General features: G+C 37.8%; 1 protein-coding gene across 1 annotated transcript in view; it reads right to left on the bottom strand.

Moving 5' to 3' along the window:
* The window catches only part of NSMCE2 (NSE2 SUMO ligase component of SMC5/6 complex), a 133537-nt gene that overhangs the window by 37285 nt on the left and 76381 nt on the right, over nucleotides 1-19871 (bottom strand). The gene's annotated exons all lie outside the window — the stretch shown is intronic.

Genomic DNA, 19871 nt, shown 5'->3' with positions numbered 1-19871 from the left:
CTATGGTTAACCTGTTACTCTGGTAACAGTTAGTATAAAGAATCCAAAAACGAGTCATACATGTAAAGGTGCCTGCAAACTGGTGAGCAGCTGTGTTGGTGAATCAACGAATTACGGGCAACAGAAAAGCCCATCTGTGAGCACTGATGCATAAGGTGTATGCTGCTATTCTGATCCAATTACAAGCAAAATAAACCACAGACAGCACAAAATGGGCAGTGAGAAAAAATACATCCTAATAATCCAACACGGAAGATTTTCTGTGAAAAGGGCATGGTCCTAAGAGATTCTGAGATCTTAAGCTTGGCTTTGTTATTTGTGAACACATAGTCTGGATAAACAGGGAGACAAAGGCAGAATAAACCTCCTTATATCAATGACCTTTACTCAGCAGCAGCACTATAGTTTTCCCAGGGTTGAAAATAAGGTAGCTTTAACACAGCCAGCTGGCAATATCATCTAAGCATTATTTCATGGGAGATGCTGAACTTTCAGGTTCTTCTGAGTAAAGAGAGACACGTCTGTATTTCACCAGCATACTGATGAGTCTCCTTTCTAAATTCTGAAGTGGTGGCTCTACAAGGCATCATATTAAACTACCTGGGAGGCAGAATATGGCCTTAAGGGCTGCTGCATTTCAAAACAGTTGATGATGACATACAGTTGTCTGCCAGTACCTGTTAAGCCCTTTCTCAGAAGTGCAGTGAAGAGCAAGAAGAATAGCCTCCAACATATCAGCAATATTTCACCAAAGCAATAAACCACAATCAAACGTTCTTTTAGACATTCAGCAGAAATGTGATGATGAGGCAACCTAGATCTGAGAGTGAAGAAATTAATGCACAACCAACGCACCTAGTACAAAACACAAAGGAAAGCCAGACTTGGCCCAGAACCTTTCCAAATGCCATTGACAGGCAAATTCAAACTATTCTCTACTCATCTTTTCCAAATGGATGAAATCTTGGTATTACTGAAGTCAAAAGCAAAACTCTCCATTTAACAGTGGCTGTAATTCAGCTGCAGGAAATTAACTGTCAGGCTTTCAAGCATTTTTCCTCTTGGGTAATACTTGAAACATTTATCAACTGTGCAGCAGGATCCCAGCATCTCTGTTTAGTTTTCCTCCTGATAGATAAAGGTTGCAGCAGCTTCCATGTTGCTACATTTATCTACATTTTGAATAATACAATAATAGTCTTTCTACTTCCCCTGTCAGGATGGCCTTTTTCCAGTCTGAGCTCTTCATGTTTCCTCATCTGCAGCTGTTAGTAAGCGAGAAGCTGCTTTGGATCGTTTGAGTATTCTACCACTTTCTGCTTAAGAAACATGATTCTAGGAACAGACAAGTCAGCTGTCAAGAGATTATTTCACAGATGCACTTGGCATCATGTGAAGCCATTTTCAGCTGGCAATAGCTTGAATAAACATGTAATTCCACCACAGAAAAAAAGCAGGCTTAGGAAAAAGCAATGATGAAATCAAGAGTAAGCAACGTGCACTGCTGAACTGTTTTTTGATGTTCAGCATGCCCTTCCAGAACTCAATGCATATCTCACTTCTGTTTAGAAGTCCACACTCCTTTTATGAGGCACCAAGCACAGAGGCAAAAGGAGACTTAACAGACCAAGGCAGGGGATAACGTAAGGGTATCAACAACTAGGCAAGTGGCACAGCAAAGTACGTAGGTCTAGTGCCTTGTCGCACCTATCAAACTCCACATTTTATAGGGCAATAAAAATATTTCCTTGATTACACATAGTTGGACATTCAGCTTTGCTGCTTATGTCAGGAATATGCTTATGCTCCTATTTTTGTTGTGTTAACAAGTATGAGACTCACAAGCCTAGTAAGTGTAGAGAACACGGAGTATTTGATGTTGAACAGTCTATTATCTTGCCAACCACGGTCTACACTACAGATCAAGTTTGATTAGACAGGTAACATTTCTCACAAGGATGTTTTATGAGCTGAAATATTTTCTGATGTAGCTGGAAGAGAATAAACGAGTTTATTATTTGTTATTTTCCAGGTTTATTTGTATTCAAGCAGCACCCAAACTGTGCAAGGTGTTTTACCTGGAATTTTTACTCGTGTTCTCCCAGAAGAGTTCCCAATCAAAGGAAACACAATAGAAGAAAGATCCAGCTTACAGAACATTCAATTAAGCACTTTTGCTTCAAATAAGAGGCTTATTCACCGTGTTGTAAGTAGAGACTGAAAATGCACGCTACACTGTGTGGATACTGAATCCATAGCTAATCCTATATAAATGCACCAAAGCGAATATTCCAGAATTAACAAACAATGTGCATTTTCTCTGGCACATCACATTCCATCAAGTATTTGCACTGTAAGCTGCTTGGAGCAGGGACCTGTCATTGTGAATTAGTCCATAAGAACTATGTGCATTAGGGACCACATTTAAGACTTTTTCTTCTTTTCAAAGTTCCAAAGAGCAGATTTGATTTTACAGTTCTCCTACGAATTAGAGGCTAAGGAAAAGAAAGCAAAATCTCGTTTTAAATAATGTAACTGATTACTTGGGTTTTATTCTGACTACTATTTTTTATTTATTTATTTGTGATTTACATTAATGAAAATGATAGGACAGTAGTTTTTGGTGTTTGGGTTTAATTTTTAAACAGGTGTTCATCCCAAAAAATCTCCAGTCTCCTCCAGCTAGACTACCTGCATAATACCTGGAAGAACTTTCAGAATCAACTGTTTGGGACAAATCCTGAGCTATATCTTACATTCACAATTTCTACAGTCATTAAGGGATAAAAACATCTCTTAGATCAAAAGATTTTGTTGAATTCAATACTTGGTTGGGGACTACAGAAACAATAATTACTGGAAGGCCACATTTGGTGAACTTTGGGCTATATTTTTCTTTTTCTTAGAAAGTGAAGACAACATAAGTACCAACTTCCTTAAAACTCAAGAAGAGGAAGTTAAAATTTTCCACATGTCCAAATTCATAACTAACTTGAAAACTGATCTTTGAAAATAAATAATAAAAGTCATTAAAACATCAACAAAATCTTTTATGCCCTTATTGTTCTTCCCATACTGCTGACCACATTGACTCTTTCAATATGCAACTCTGAAGAAGCTAATCCAAAAGGAAAATATTTCTGAAATGCCATTTAAAAAAAGAAAAGAGGAACCAGACTGGACACACACATTTCAAAAAATCTGACCTTCCATGTAAGTTTTTGAATCAAAATCTGTTGTTTAATAGCTTTCACATGAGTTACTTCCATATCCAGAGCAGAAAACCCAACTGAAATGCTCAAACTATGATGTGCCTTTGCCCAGATATTTTCTTCTGAGATTGCTAAGAGGGTAAAATAGCATGTACCAAATGCAAAGTTCTTTGATGTACAGGTAAATCTGTGATTGCTTATCTTGTGAAATCAGTCTCTCGTGTAAACGTGAGTCTCCATGTGGACGTAGCTGCAGCAAATCAGACTCTGTTCTAAATTATGCAAAGGAAGGGTTCCCACTCCTGCAGCTTTAACCACATTCCCTTTACACTTTCCAATCCATTCCTTCTCAAGCAACTCCAGAATTCATATCTCCTCTGATACCATTTGTTTGCCAGAATTGCAGCATTCAAGTTAAGATTCAAACCCAAACACTCCCCAAGGGAGCTGAATACCCTTAATTCCTATGCATATATATAATTATGAATCCTTTGCCTGAAAGGTTTTGGGCCAATACGATCATGAACAAAAGCATTTTTTAAGAAAGAGCTCAACTTCGAGTGTATTTTGCTACACCTACAGCTATTGCAAAAGCAAATATTTTGAACAATAGGTGTCTGCACACCTAGGAAGTTGACAGCCAAACCTTAGGCAATTGGCAAGTACGGAATTTAACTTTCCTTTAAAAATCTCAAAATACTAATTTGGACAATTAATCTTAAATATAATGGTCTTTTTACAGATATCTGGTTATGCTGTGTAAAGCACTTGTGAATTTTTAAATTCTGAAAGTTCCCTCTGTAGTTTAGTACCATTTATAATACAAGTCCTGAAATGCTATTTACTATTGTGGTGCTTTGTGCATCCATGCCATTTAAAAATATTTTAAAATTAACATTTCTGTCTTCAAGGATTTGCAAGGTAAGGCCCCATTCATTAACGGGGTGTAGGTCAATGGTTTTCAGTCTGTGGTCTGTGAGACTGTAGGGTTTAAGAGAAGCAAACTAATCTTCATGAGACTTAGGCTTGTTTTCTAAGGGCCAACACCTTGTTTGAAGCCTGCATTTGAAATTGGTAACTACTGCATTGGCAATAGACAAATCACACCAATATTAGTAGGACCAGGATCTATAGAACAGCCCCCTCCCAAAAAAGAAGCTGTTCATGGGATTCCAAGTGTCCTGGATTTTCCTTAATACTCTCTTCATTATTTAGTCCATACTGTCTACTGGATTTACTAGCTCATCAAGCTGTCTTTGGAGATGGGTCTAGACTTCTGCTTGTCAAAAAATTTCACTACCTTGTCTTTTTCTGCTTCCAAAAATGGGAACAATCTCTGTTCTTACAGCTATCAGTCACTACTCTGAATTTGCCTTAAACCTACATGTGCATCTCTTTTCAGTCTGGCTTCAGTTAGAAAAGTTGGAAATAATTTTTCTAGTAAACCCTGTTAATCCCATTATCTTTCTCATCCAGCACAAACAAAACCTGTGATAGCAATTCAGCCCACAAATTCAGAATCTATGAATTGCTACACGATAAGATTTCTATTTACAGTACTTTCAGATAAACAAGCCATTTGTTACAGATGAAACTTGCTTTCTCTTTCTGGCCTCACCAGACCTGATGGCCAAGAAGTACATAATTTCTGCCACTTAGAGCATATTCTGTTAAGGTATGAGTGCATCAAGCAGAATTCTCCAGTATTTCTGCTGTCCTGCCAATACTGTCAGTGCTAATATCTGCATGGAATAGTTGCATAGATGAACAAATTGCCTGAAACAGGACTAAATATAACATTCTTTACTGTTAAAATATGGATAAACTCTGACCTGTAATCTTTCCAAACTTTGCTGCTAGACCCTTGCAAGTGCTATAAGAGGATCAACCCTGGAACACACCATCACAGAGGATAACTATATTTTGTATCAGCCCCAAGACTTTGCCTCTCCTGTGGATACTCAGGTTTTTCTGCCACTTTTCTGCTGTATCTGTGAAAAAGAAGCTAAAACACTCCATTGTATATAGTGCAATAATATAGTAGCAATTTAATCAAAGATTAATTACTAAAGAAAAAGAGATCTATACATTTCTCTCATGTCCCAATGTAAAGCCATCTGACAAAGCTAGTATCAAATAAGTTAAATTAATGATATTTTGTTCTCAAACATATACACAAACAGATCACATTCAGCAGTTTTATTAGACATAGCAGTATTAGTAATACAGCAATACAGGGCTTATAATTTTGCTATATGGTACCCACTTGGACTGAAACTGACTGACTGAATTTCAGTCAAAAAAGTGCATCCAGAGCACCAAAATCACAAAGCTAAGGAAAATTATGCAGTTTTACCTCTGTAATTCTGACAATTTGTTCTTTGGACAGCTCCAACGTCCCTTTGTGCTGAAGCAGGGACGTGAAGTTAAGCTCAAGTCATCTCTGCGTTGGGAATAATTTTTTGTCTTTCCTACAAGAATCTGTCCATTTTACCCAACAATAACTTTCTGAAAAGCTGAAATCTGCACATTCTCTTCTGGGCTTCTGGGCTTAGTAATTCTGAGATTTCATCTAGACTGGGCATGAGTCCAGAAAGAAGAAAGGAAGATGGTCATTCCCCTGCCTAAACTAAGTAGACTAAGAGGAGGAAGAGGCTTTCTGATCAAAACGGGTAAGATGCAAACCTTGGGGAGGAAAGAGGAAGAGTGGGAAAAGCAGTCTGAGGGGGATAGAACGAATAGAAGACTGGTAGGGAAAGGAAAAGGGAAGTTAGGAAGGGAGTTTCCTTATTCCAAATTTAGAAAAGGGGTGATTCGAGATGATCTATGAAACCTGACATAAGACTGCAGTCTGTTTTGCATAAATGCTGAAGTCAGTGGGAACTGCGTGCCATATAACAACAACTCTGATAAACTAAGTCCTAGGCTTCTCAAAAGCTACCAAAAACATTTATGTCAATCTCTCTGAATTTCAGTTTCCCATCTGTCAAGTGGGAATAATAATAATCCTCTCATATGGGTAATGTAAAAACAAATTCATTAATGCTTGCAGATACTGTAGTAATGAGCATCATAAAAAAGCACAACAGAAGTACTAACTCTGCATTAAGAACAGGGTTTGATTAGTCTGCAGTAAACAACAAATGGGCCTTTTGTTCTCTGTCTTAACAGAATGAAGTCTTGGTATTTAATAACTCATAGACTGTAAGCAATACCTGTAACAGCAGTAAGAAAAAGGCACTGACCATATAGCCAACAAGGTAGAGAATACAAAATACTGAATCAGAATTGAGAGGAAAAAGTAAACTGTGACTGTGTAACTTAAAGGCCATCTGATTGCTTATGGGTGGGGGAAGGAGGAAAGGATAAAATAGTAATTTTAATTCAGACACTTAGTTTGTAAGGTTGCCTTCGCAGCCTTCATAATTTCCTTTTAACTCCACATTATGTGTGTGCACATATTGCTGTTCATGCAGGCACTCACAAATCTTCCACACTGACACTGTGTGTACACCTATATCTATATATTAAGTAATTTTCAGTTAAACCAATAAAATACATCTAGAACTACTATATTCAGTGTTACTGCATAATGATGTTAACAAATTCACTCATAGCATAAATTATTCATGTACAATAGCAGCTTGAAAATATACTTTTCAATCCTTTTGAACTTCGACTAATCTTAAAACAACAAATGATGAAAGTTCAAACAAAGGCTAATTTTGTTTAATGAACTAACCAAGGAGGTATTGTGAAAGTATTGTGCAACCAAATGCTAAGCTAATTATTGTGAGATCAAATAACTGTTGCCATAGTTACTGGACAGTATTTTCCATAACCACTTTTATCTCTTCAATAAATCTTTGTGACGCAACAAATATAAAAAGTTGACTGTAAAATGACCATTATGTTTTGAACAGCATTTAGTTATGAGTGACCTGTCATTGTGCTTGCATTCCCGTGTTTGTCAGAGGATAATAAAAGACAAGTATCTGCTCAAGTTAACAGAGAAACAGTTATAGCTTGGCTTGGCTTGAGGACTGCAGTTCAGGTTGTTGATTTTAGCATAAGACATTTTTTTTTGTGTATCAAACACATTTGTGTTGATTTGTTTGTCTTTAGATTGTATCTAGTATCAAGGAGGCCACCTTGTTGTCTCTTTTTCCCCCCACAATAAGTGTATTATTCTTTTATGTTAGTTCACATTAGATGATGCAGTGAACTCTACAGTAACTGAGAGGTAAAACCAAAATTTGGGTCATAAACAACTGAATATGAAAGTCAACATCAAAAGCATATACCACTGCATAATGAAAAAACCCCTGCTGCTCTGATTGAATGCCCCTGTAAGGGAGTCTAGTCTGTATCATGTCAGAGACTCAACAGCTGGCTTCTGCAAAAATTGCCCTGAACAAATAAATATTTTACATTAGCTACATTTTTATGTACACAGTTATACCAGGGGATTCATGACTAAATCTAATGCTTGGAATTAATCTAAATTTGAAAGGTCTTGAGAAAATACTGGTTTTGATGGGTGAACTCCAGAAAACAAAGATGGATACTGGAGAATAGGCTACCTCAGCCTCTCAGTGGAATTTTCTAAATTCAACACTTGAGTATAGATGTTGAAATGAAATCCCCAATATCAGAAATTAAATGTCTTCTAGACATTTGTATTAAATGACAGTTCTCTCCTTTTCTGATATCCTGCAATTTCATGTAACTCCTGCCAGCTTACAGGATGCTGCAGAAAGTCCCACAAACCAGATGTGGCTCCAAATATGCTTCTGTCTTAAATTCATGAGCAACTGATTATCAACGAAAGCTAGCCACAAATTCTACAATGAAAAACATAAAGGTGACCAATTTCATATGTTTCCAGAAAACATTGTGGATTTATACACCTTTTTTCATGTCACCAGCACGTTTCTGATTTTCTGATGAGTTCCTGGGGGAAAAGGAACTTCTCCAAACACAAAACAGTCTCATTGTACTAGATGTGCCAAATTTCTTGCTGCGGACTCAGGAATCTGGCCATTGCAAGGCCCACAAGATCCTACTCTTGCTAGACTTTGTGGCAGTAACAGGCAAGGAAGCCCAAAGGTCTAATTCAAAGCCATGTTGCATGAGAGAGGCTCTGTTGCCATCATAGCTTCTCTGACTGCCCCAACAAGGGACTGTAGGTGTCCAAAACGTGGAGAGCAGGACAGAGAAGCAGGAGGTAGGTCTTGCAAGGAGAGGTTGTGTTAGAGCAGTCCTAGGGTTCTTGAAGCTGGAAGTGCCATTCCTGCCAGTTTCATAGTAGTTACACAAACAAGAATACCAGAGTTCAAGTCAACACTGGTACACTGCGTATCATTTCAGAGCAACAACTTGTCTATTTTTTCCCAGCAAGTATTTTCACAATTTTCAATACATAGGAAATTTTCTATTTTAATCAGTTCAACAAATGAAAATCCTATTTTTGGCTATTTTTGCCATATCTATCAAGCACAAGGACAAAGGAAATGAGTTTACAACCCAAAGAAATTCCAGTTCTAAAATAAGCTCTAAATAAAAAAAGTTACATGGATTTCTATCAAGCTTAGATCTGTGCAGACTCCACAATGTTTTTTAAACTTTGCAGCTCAGCTAATAAAGCGCAAAACACCACCATTCCTCTCTGAGGCACTTGCATGGCTCACAGAGGGGACGAGTGGCATGGGCCATCTTTGCATTCCACCGATTTTTGCTGCTCCTATGGCCCAACAGCCTCATGGCATCTGGGCAGTTCAGGTCTGAGCCTAGAACTGGGAATCAAAACCCTGTGCCATTTCTCTTCCTACTTCTCAGATGAATCAGAATCTAATGTATTGTGTTAAATACGACAAGAAAATAGATGCATAAAAAAGCATCTGATCAGATGGTTAACAGAGGAATGAGGTAACTGAGAAGGCACAGCATAGAAAATAATAGCTTATAAAATAAGATTTGACAACAGCAAAGAACAAAGTGGAAATCAGTTCTACAGAACCTCAGCAGAGAAGATTTTCATAGTGCTGCAAGGGACTCTAATGCTGAATTTTGGATCACAAGTCAATTATTCATGCATTGCTGGGTATTTTTTTCTTCCTTTCTTATTTTCCCAGCCTAGTAAGAAGCTTCATCATTAATTTACCTAAGTTTGAATGCTCAACTCTAGCTAACCTTTAGCATGCTTTTCAATGTTTCTGTAACGAAGCTGCCATCTCGATATCACATGCCTGCAATATAAACTGACACTTACTAAAACTCTTCTTCAGGTAGAAAATAAAGCACTACATGTGTTCCAAGGATAACCGTATAAAGAAAGAGAAAAATTGGTTAGTTACATTCAAGTCACCTTGAAACGATGAAATTTTAGAAAGCTAAAAAAACTTGAACAAATAAACAATAATACACCCTGTCAGTAGCCTAAATCCCCACAGTCCTTACTCAGGGCAAATGTATGTTTTGTTAGAGAAAGAATAAGGTTGCCAGAATTGTATTCACAGGAATTACAATATCAGCTAATTTTACAGCAACTCTACACAGCTGTTGAGAACGTTGATTTTTTTTAATCTGGGATATGTTGCAGAAGGAGCCAATAAAACTTTTTTTTTTATAGTCTTCGACTGTTCCTTTGACTAGAAGACTGTGCAGATCTAGTGCTGTGATGGATTTTAGCTTTGCTGATGTTAAACTGCAAAGTATTTAGTGTATTACACAGAGATTTCACAACGTGAAAAAATTTAGTCTGCAGCCCCTGTTCATGGGAGCACGTTTTGCGTTGTGAGCCGTGCTGCAGTTTTGAAGATATTTCTGTGCTTTTTGCTTCTTGCAACACTCAGAAGCACAAAGTTACACAGACTTACACAGTGCATCTCAGAGACAGCATCTCTTTCTCTATGTATCACAAAGACCGTGATTAAACTTTGAGCACCAGCTTGTATGGCATTTTGGAACTTATTTCTCCAATAACTTGACAGAACAAAACCCTTATGAACCCAGATGATAAGACTGTACAACCTCCGACAATACAAGCCATTCCATGATGCCAGACGGCCCTAGAAAGCAGACAGCCTGTTTCAGAGAGCAAAAGAGGTGACGTGAGGAAGAAAAGTTGAATAGTAGTTGAAAGAAGGGATTCAGACTTCAGTGGTTGAGGAGATTTTTAGATTTAGGTCAACAGTCCCACTGCAGTGATTCCTAAGCTTTTCTTTCATAAACCCACTTCTAGGATTACAACCCTATTTTCACTGCAACTTTTGATAGTGTCCATACTTGCGAATCACTGCTTTTAAGAGTAATTTTAAAGTTTTTATAAAATTATATGAAGTTATTCCAAAGCATTGGACACATGAGAAACAAAATACTCAACTCCTAACTCTGCACACACTTGCATCACTTGTTTAGTGGAGTTTCCCTTGAATTCTAGCAGTGTAAACGAAGGGGAGGACAACGCTATGCATCTCTCATATAAATAGAAAACATTCTTTGTAGCATTACATAAAACTCATTTTGCAAAAGACTTTTTCTAAAGCTTTTATACTATTTTACTTATTTCCTCGCCCGATTAGCTTTTAACCAAATGTAGATGTTTTCCCTGACCTATTTTCAAAGCTAACTAATCCCTAAATCCCCCAGTTATGCAATCTCGAAGGATTAAACGTTTGTCATGAAAGAGTCTGGATTTGTTTAGACTGAATAAATTTCAGTGGTTTAAATACAGTTCATTGATTAAATTACATTCATAGAATGCTGGCTCTTGTCACAGGGAGTCTGCCAAAGTAGCTGTATTTAGATATATATGATATAAGCTTCTGCTCATAGTTAAGCCCACAAAATATTTGCATGTGGTGCATCTTGGAAGAGAATGAGGCTCTTTTTATTTAAAACACTTGTTCCATCTCCGCAGAAGTATTACAATTATATAATATCTATATTGCAGTAGCACCTGAGTGCCAGCCTGGACAGAGCAGCATGATACTAGGCAAAATGACAATCTCCGCTCCAAAGCATGTAACCTAATAGGCAAGACAAACCAGGTGGAGGAGACAAACAAGTGGGTTGGTCTGGGGGTGGTAGCAAAGACAGGGTAGCAAATAATAGGATGCACAGGATTTGCAGCCAGTGAGGAAGAACAATCACAACATGCCATCTGCCCACCCGCAGTTAGATGAGAGTTGTCTCTATGCAGTACAGCAGAGCAGTTTTGAAGAGACACTTGGAGGAGGACAGAACTTTGTCTTGGAGCTTCTCCTATGCTTAGTAAGGTGTCATGAGAGAAAGGATAAAGATGCCCAAGGAGAAGTGGAAGATTGAGACCAGCAGCAAAGGCAGGTGTCAAGGATGTAGTGAGATAACAGGTCACAGACAGAGCGAGCTAAATGGTCAGAAAGGTATATTCTGCTTGTTTAGGTTTTGCTCACACAGTCAGAACATTCTTTAAAAGTCACCTTCACGGTGGTTTAAGCTAACTGGTTTTACTTCTCATTTACAATGGACTGGGAACTACTATTTCCAGTTACACTATCTTAGTTGAAAGGGTATAATCTCAACGTGTTGTCATTGAACAGTTGCTTTGTACTTCTTAGAATGCACTGAGATCATGTGCTGCGAAATGAAAATGTCTTTATTGAAAATGTGATCACCAAGAGAGTGATTTAAAAGAGATGAAAACATATTTCTTCAGGGTTATATATGAACCTCTCTAAATGAGGAAGTCAAGAATATTTTTTTTTCCTTAGACATAATGATCCCTGCTTGGGTTTCTATCCTTTCTTCCAAAACAGTATGTCTGTCTCTCTCTGGACAGGAAACCAGAATACACGAACTGCTTTCATGAACTGCTGCTTTCACCTACTCTAGCAATTGCTATTTTAAACAGTTGAAATAGAATGGTCATACACAATTCACCTTCAAACCTTCTAAATCTGTAGATTCAGAACTTATTCAATGTATCTAGATTAGTGCCCTTCAATTCTGAAATGAAAATCTTGAGATTTCATTTTCAATTCATTCTGATAAATCACTCCATTATGTGAGCAGGGACTATGGATTAAATAGTCATGAAATTCAGGTTTAGCAAAACCAGTTATTATAGCATTGCAACATATCTACTGAATATAAAGATGCAAAAATAGTACTTTCCACGTTCCATGACATTTTCTGTAAAAACAGTCTTTTACACAATTACATGGTCCCTTCTTTCTGGAAATGTAAGTCATTTTCAGTTTCTACTAGGACAGGAAAAACAGCTCACTGAAGTTGAGGCCTCAGTATTGCAAAATTCTGTACGGATAAGCCAGCTCTTAAAAAGAAAGTCAGACTACTTGCTCACATTATGGGTGGATACCCTGAGTGGCTGCAAAATATGACTGCAACCATTAGCCTGTAGCAAGCAACAGATAACCACAGCTTTACAATAGGTACTGACAGCAGCAGATTTGCTGTATTTAAGACAAAATCTGGGGGAAATTCACAGCTGTCACAGCTGTGTGTCTGCGTTTGTAGCATCCCAAAACAAAAATACTGATCAAGGATGAAAAATAACTGAGTAAAACTGAAAGTAGAAAAATAAGACTATTCTTGAAACGGATGGAAATGAAAGAAATGAAAATGAAGGGAAACTTAGTTACAGTGAAGCACTGGCAAGGACATCTGAGGCCTTGAGAAATAAAAAGAACTATGCTAGTACACGTGCCTCGTGCTGGGCAGCCTCACCATGCAATCTTTGAACAGCTAATACTCATCAGAATATGGCTTAATCAAAACAAGTTAAAAAAAATCATAAGTGGTGGTGAGCAAGAAGATTTAACATAAAATCTATTTCCAGGAAAATTAGTTCACAGAAGTAAATCAAGAATACAAGATTAATAAAAATAGCAGCAAAGCCATTTTTTTGTGTTTTATTTTCCTAACTTTTAAAGCAAGTATTTTGAATCCACTGTGGTTTTTTTCCTAAACAAATGCAGTCACAATACACTGTCAAAGCAGTTTGATTTATTTACTATTACACAAGCTAGACTGCACATTAAACAGCTTTTACTGTAGGCTTCATACGGAAGAGTTAAAAGCTTTGCTGGATTATCAGCTGAATTAGCAGAAATCACCCGGAGAAATCCTCCTCCTGTTGTTCTTACTTCAACAGCAGGCAGGATTTAAGAGCAAGGTTATAGGACTTGTCATTAGAGATCTCTCAATGTAACTCAACGCTGATGCATGACTCTCCACATACCTGGTGACACACAGGGCAGTGGACATCTAGATCCTCAGTGAGGACAAACCAGACTGAACGTCCAGAGAGGGCTCTGGTGCCAGCCTGTTTCTCAAGGAAAGGACCTTCTAGGAAGATCTTCTCAAGCTGGGATCTGGCTAGATGGCACTGCCACTGTGAGAGCAAAACTTCAGAACACATCCATCAGCCATTGACCAGAAAACGAAAGACTGCAGGGTTGTAAAGCAAAGAAGTGAGATACAGGCACTGCAAGGAAGAAGTGTGAGATAGGGCTCAAATCAGTGAATCCCCCACGGCTGGCACAATGCTTGACAGGAGTAGGTAGCGGGCACAGTTACAGAAGTGAATGTATACATGTATACATATATACGGTATCTTAAAAATATTAGTAAACGGGGAAAATTCCTGCTTAAATTAACCACACTGATAACTATAGAAGACCATAAACACAAGTTTTAACAATAATGGTGCTGGGTCAAGTCCTGTAGTGGCTATGGGTATAGGCCTAGATCATATATTTTGCATCCTTCAGTGTTTCTGGACAGACCTTGAATTAGCTGATAGTACGTTCAAACTTAATACATGTGTTTCTAACAGCACTTAAAGTACATCAGTATTTCCTTTGATGCGTGCTTAAAATACTTATTTCTGAATGTAAAATTCATACATCTCATCCAGGAACAGCAAGCTATTTGTATATTTACTCTGAAACCTCAGCAGAATACTGTACTTTTGCTAGATTTTGGAGAAAGAGCAGTCAAATAGCTTCCAGTTCAGCTCCTGAAGAAAAGCTAAACGAGAAGTAAAAAGACAGTCAATGTCAATGGTTACAACAGGATCTGAGGAAATGACATGATCAATGGTTACAAAAGGATCCCTGCATGCAATGCCTAACCAGTTAGAAGATGCAATTTCTCAAAAAAAAAGTGCACTAACATCTCTTTGCCATGTTTACAGTCATCAGGTTTCACTTAAGTATTAATTTTCACCTGAAATAATGTTGAAACCAAACATTAAACCAAATGTGTATGGAACTTTTTCCAAAAGTTCACTGTAGAGTAGGGATGACATTTGCCTCAATGCTGCATAAAATCTAGGCATGTTTTATGATGGTGTGAAGTGTTTGCTGCGGCACATACTTCCTGTAGTGTATCATAAGACTTAGTCCATGCAATATGCAAGGTTTTCCAGATTAAATTCTAGTGCTACATATATGAAACATCCCTTATTATTTAATTATTGTTTATGAATTAATTTCTATAAGGCAATTACGTGTTGGTGTTACAACACTATCATCAATATAAAGAGAACTGCCTAGAAAAAGAGCAGAACAGAAAGCATTATTTCCAGTTAGATCTTTTGTTCAAGTCTTTGGTTGTTTATTTTAAAGACAGTATCTTAAAACAATTTTTTGCCTAAAGATGGCTTTTCTATTTTAAGTCTTAAACAATCTGTTCCATGAACCACTTGGAAAAAATGTGTTGAAAAATAGTTGAAAAACATCCTTTCATTATAATTCCTGGAAAAAATGTGACAGTCATTATCTATGACGAGACTTTTGTATTTACAAAGAGTTAATTCAAATATTGTGTTGATCTCTCCTTCCCCCTCCAAGCAATACCAAACAATCAGAATTCATTACATTGCCTATTATAAATCAAATGCCATTATTTCTTGTTTTTGTAATGAAGACAGCATAAAAAACACACCAGAGTAGAAAATATCACCTGGTAAAACTGAAATGACATTTTACACAAAAAACTCATTTCTATCATTTATACTTGGATCAGACCTGCACCACCGAGCACTAAATATTGCACTGAAGTTTTTGTGATCCACTCTCAAAGGTTGACTGATCCAAAGAGATAGTATCAGGGGTTATATTACTCAGCCACACATCCTAATGAGAAACTTTCCCATTCCTGTACCCGCAACCACTGACAGGTTGGCTCACAGATACACCTTTCTATGCATCATCCAGGCAGGTCAATGGATTGTACAGATGGTCTGAGAATACCAATGTAGAGAAGCCAGGGGATGCTGTAGTGCCTGACGTTTCAACATGGAGATGTTCTGTGCTTTTATGCAACTGCTTCTAAGGAGGTTAAGGAGCTGTAATTAGCATACATCACCTCTCTGTCAGTGGAGCTAATCAGGCTGAAAAATCCCAAACGTCTCCACTCCTGAGCAGTCCTTCTTCTTGCAATGGAATTTTCAAGCTCTTTCTTGCTAATTGCTTACACTGCTTTCAGACTTGCTGGCACCACGGAAAGCTTCCTTCTGGTGTGGAAATTGGGGGGCGGGGGGGGACGGATGGGACGGGACACGACACGACATGACACAGACTTTTGCTATGGAAGTGACCTTTTCTCTCTGCTAGGAATCTCATTAGAGCCCTGGACTCTTCTGAAGACATCTATTGATACTAACAGTATAGACCACTTGGAAGCTAGTGTTACACATTCAATTTAATTCTCACCAAATTTCAGGGGTAATTCTTGGCCTCTGTCTATACTCTAAGGCCAACAGCTGTTCGAAAGCCAAGTATTCTAGGTGTCACATCTGGCACCATGCTGCCAGCTGCCAGCACAGCTGTAGCTCAGGCTCAAAGCATGCAAATTATGATTACAAACAGCAGAGGTTATGTGATCTGCTGGTGAGTTGCGGTTGTTAGGTGCTCAATCTCCTTGCACCTGATCAGATCAGACTACGTGATTGACAGCTTGGGGTCTGGCTAGCAGCCTCAAGCTTTCCTCATTGAGAGCATCTCCCAGAGTCAGACCTAAGTCTGCACCTGAGCACACACCCAGCATAAACAATGTGGATGATAGGCAAGTCCGTAGCTGAGAATGGGCTTAACAGTTACTACTCAGTTATCTTGACTAGGCATTTACTCAAACTTCAGAATCTATGTACTATTCACTTAATGCCTACTCAGGTCTAAATGTGATGTTCACACATCACAGACACAGATGATCTAAGACCCAACTGTTGCAAGAAACTATCTAACTAGCTGCTGTTTCCCCGTTACGGCTAGTGTCCGTTGGGCTTCTCTCTACCTTGCCTTCCCAGGACCGATAGTAAAATATTTTTCATTGCAGGTCTGGCCTTTTCAGCATGCTCTCTCAGGTTGTTGGATACCGTCTTCATTTAGCAGCTTCAGAGTAATTTTTCACTGAAATTTTTTTGAAGATTACATAACTGTTTCACATACTACGAAGTAAGAGTGTACTTGTAGCAGACTGCTTCATGTTATAAAATTCGAACTCTAAAATAAGTCACTATGTAGGGAATGTCATGAGCACAAAATAAATTATAACAGCCAAGAACTAAATAATATTTAGATGACTTTTTATATCCTTCTTATATCATACCATGTTAATGTGATTTTATTTTTGCTTTGTAGCTATGTTTTCAACCAAATAATTTTTAGAAATCAGGGCTTCATGAGTTCACCTTGAAAAAAAACCCACATATAAACTAAACAATAAATAATGTCTTTGTGTTGATATGTCAGAAGGATGATATATAAGTTGCTATGCCAGGAAAACATACTTTAAATGTCAGTCTCTCAATATCAGAAATTACTTTTTTTTACAGTTAACTGTATTGCCAATGTAAATGCAAACCTTAAGTAGATCCACACACTATAAGATTAATAAAAAGGTAGAAAACACAAAAGCTTCTGAGGACATTTTACTAGAGGACATAGTTCAAAAATGTCAAGGACAAAATTTGCTATGTAAAAGTAGGGCACTGCACTATATCCTCATTCAGTTTTTAAGTTAAAAAACAAAAAAACAAACAAGCAATCTCCCTTCTTTATTGAAAGGTCACTGTAATGCAATAGGACACAGTAAGCAGTTGTGAAATTAAGCCCTCCAGAACCTGGTTGCAGCTTTGGAATGTGACCATTGTTGTGCAATGGAGTTTGTCACCATCATATGAAAACCCATTGGGAAATAAATCTTTTGTTTACCTGCTCATCACAGATAACCATTGACTGATTCACATTCTGTAGTATTTTACTAAGGTCTAAAACAATACCTCAACTGCAAACATGATCTTTTTCTTTGAACAACTCTATCCAAGCTGTTTTGGAATAAGCGTCATACATCCTACATACAGAATGTTTTCTTTGTGTTCCTCTTTAAAGAGAAGGTATGTCAACAGATTCACAGCCTATTAAAAGCTTCTCAGTTCTTGCTACCTATTTTTACCTGCTTAAAAAAATACAATAACAATGCTGTGCTAGATATCCACTGTAATATTAATCATGCTGATGTCTCAAGCAGAGGCTTGACCTCTGCTCAGAAGGAACAAGCAGTAAAAGCAAATTAACCCACATGTAGAGACATCTATATAAGAAGAAGTATGAGCACATTGTTCTAATTACAATCTTCATTCTCTGGAATTTTGGAGAATCTGAGGGCACATCTACATACGTAGGTGTAAACAGAGCTCCTTCGCCCATTCCCTTGGGTGAACTGATGGAGACTAGTGCTGATTCAGAATTTGTATAGCCACATTTGCATGGCACTGAACTGACTAGATGTAGAGACAACACAGGCAGAGGAACTCAAATGTCTGCACATGTCTGCAGACACTCATCCTCAGCTGCAGACTTTCCCCGATATACAGAGGGCAACATAATTAAGATTATAATCAAATTTCTCAATCAGGGAGCTAAAGAGATACTCGAAGTTTATATATAAACTAAAAATATGGCTCCAGATTTAGATTCCTAAATGTGGATTTAGGAAATTAACTTTGTAATGTGCAGTGTTGATGCAGAAAATTAACTTTCAGTATCTTAAATTCCTCAACTGGCACAGCTGATCTGAAATACACAAGCTAGTTATGCCTTAAAGCAGGAGTTTCTAACATGCTTAGTGAAAAGCATGTTATCTTTTCACTCCCATCGTCTTTGGTGACTTGACTCCCCCAAGATTAAGGACTCTCATGACTTAGAAGATCTTTTCAATTGCAAACATCCGTTTGCAGTTTCTGGTCTGTAGTTAATCCCAGGGCAAATTTGTCCACTAATACTTCACAAAAACACCTGCCACCATAAGTGTAAAAGGCTTGCCATAGATTTTAAGTGTGGGAAAAACAAAAAACAGAAGCAGTGAAATCTCCTAGACTAATGGCTTTTGAAAAAGAAAAGAATTTGGCAGCTGTTCAGAAATGAGCAATTTAACATTCAGTCTCTTCTTCTCAAAAGGTGACAGTGATTAACAGTCAGTCCAATGATGCTACTGGATCTTGTATGACTATGCTTGTGAATCAACCTCAGACAAACTGCAGCAAAAAGGGCTATTTTTAAGATTAAAGGCTCACAGGACAACCTTAGTCAGTAAGGTTGGTTCTATAAGCGCACAGTCACATAAAAAATAGTGCACCAGACAAAGAACAGTTTTTTCTGGCCATCTGTAGCTCATGCTATGCAAGTCCTACATTTAATGGCAAATTTGCTTAGTAATAACTATGTTATTCACAACTCATGGGGAATAAGGAATTACATCCTAAGAATCCCATCCATTATATATGAAAAAGAGTTCCTCAGGTTAGATGTACCTGATAAAATCAATTTGAACGGTGGGAAAAAAAAGCCTCCATTCTGCTGTTGAAAGCAGTGCTGAAACGGAATATATCTGCAGAACACAATTTGTTAGTCCAAGATTCCTATCACTTTTCTATTGACAACTCACAGACATATTGGTTCCTGTACTGTACCTCAAACACACTTCAAGACCCAGGAGAAGAATGCAAGAAGATGGACATCCTCACAGCCTGTAGTGGTTAAGTGGATATGAATTCTTTCAGCACTGTGCATGATTTACAGCTTTGCATAATGTGTTCTGTTTGTTCTATCATACAAAAATATTAAAGAAAATCATCTTGGATTTGTAACTGGAACCAGAAGTGATTTGAGAACTGAGAGTTTTCACCTGTCATTTTAGGATGCACGTGTAACAGGATGCTGGTTTCAGTTCAACAGAGTATTTCTTATGTATTTATGGAAAACAGTTAATACTTTGTAATGAAGTTCACATTCAGTGCTAGACTATCGTGCTCCTGTGCTCAATTTAGAGCTCAGCACATGGTCTTCTGATACGTCCTAAAGAGAAAGACTCCATGTCAGTGCCCTGTCCATTCTCTCTGTGTCATTCACGTTCTGTGAATGGGTACACAGAAACACACACATATGTGAGGGGAATACTTTGCTATAGCTTAATAGAGGCATTACTTACACAACGTGTATAGAGATGCCCAAGAGGTATCATGCCTTAGGCAGCTCCAATCTTTCTGACGATCCTCAGAGCAGAAAAACCTCCTACACAGAGCTGTCTTTTAAAAGGCACAGTCTTACTCCTAACATAAATTCTCATGTCTATATTCTGCATAACATGTCT

Source organism: Mycteria americana, chromosome 2, assembly GCF_035582795.1.
Source record: "Mycteria americana isolate JAX WOST 10 ecotype Jacksonville Zoo and Gardens chromosome 2, USCA_MyAme_1.0, whole genome shotgun sequence".
Taxonomy (NCBI): Eukaryota; Metazoa; Chordata; class Aves; order Ciconiiformes; family Ciconiidae; genus Mycteria; species Mycteria americana.
The sequence above is the reverse complement of the archived record's forward strand: the minus strand, read 5'-3'. Positions and strand labels throughout refer to the sequence as shown.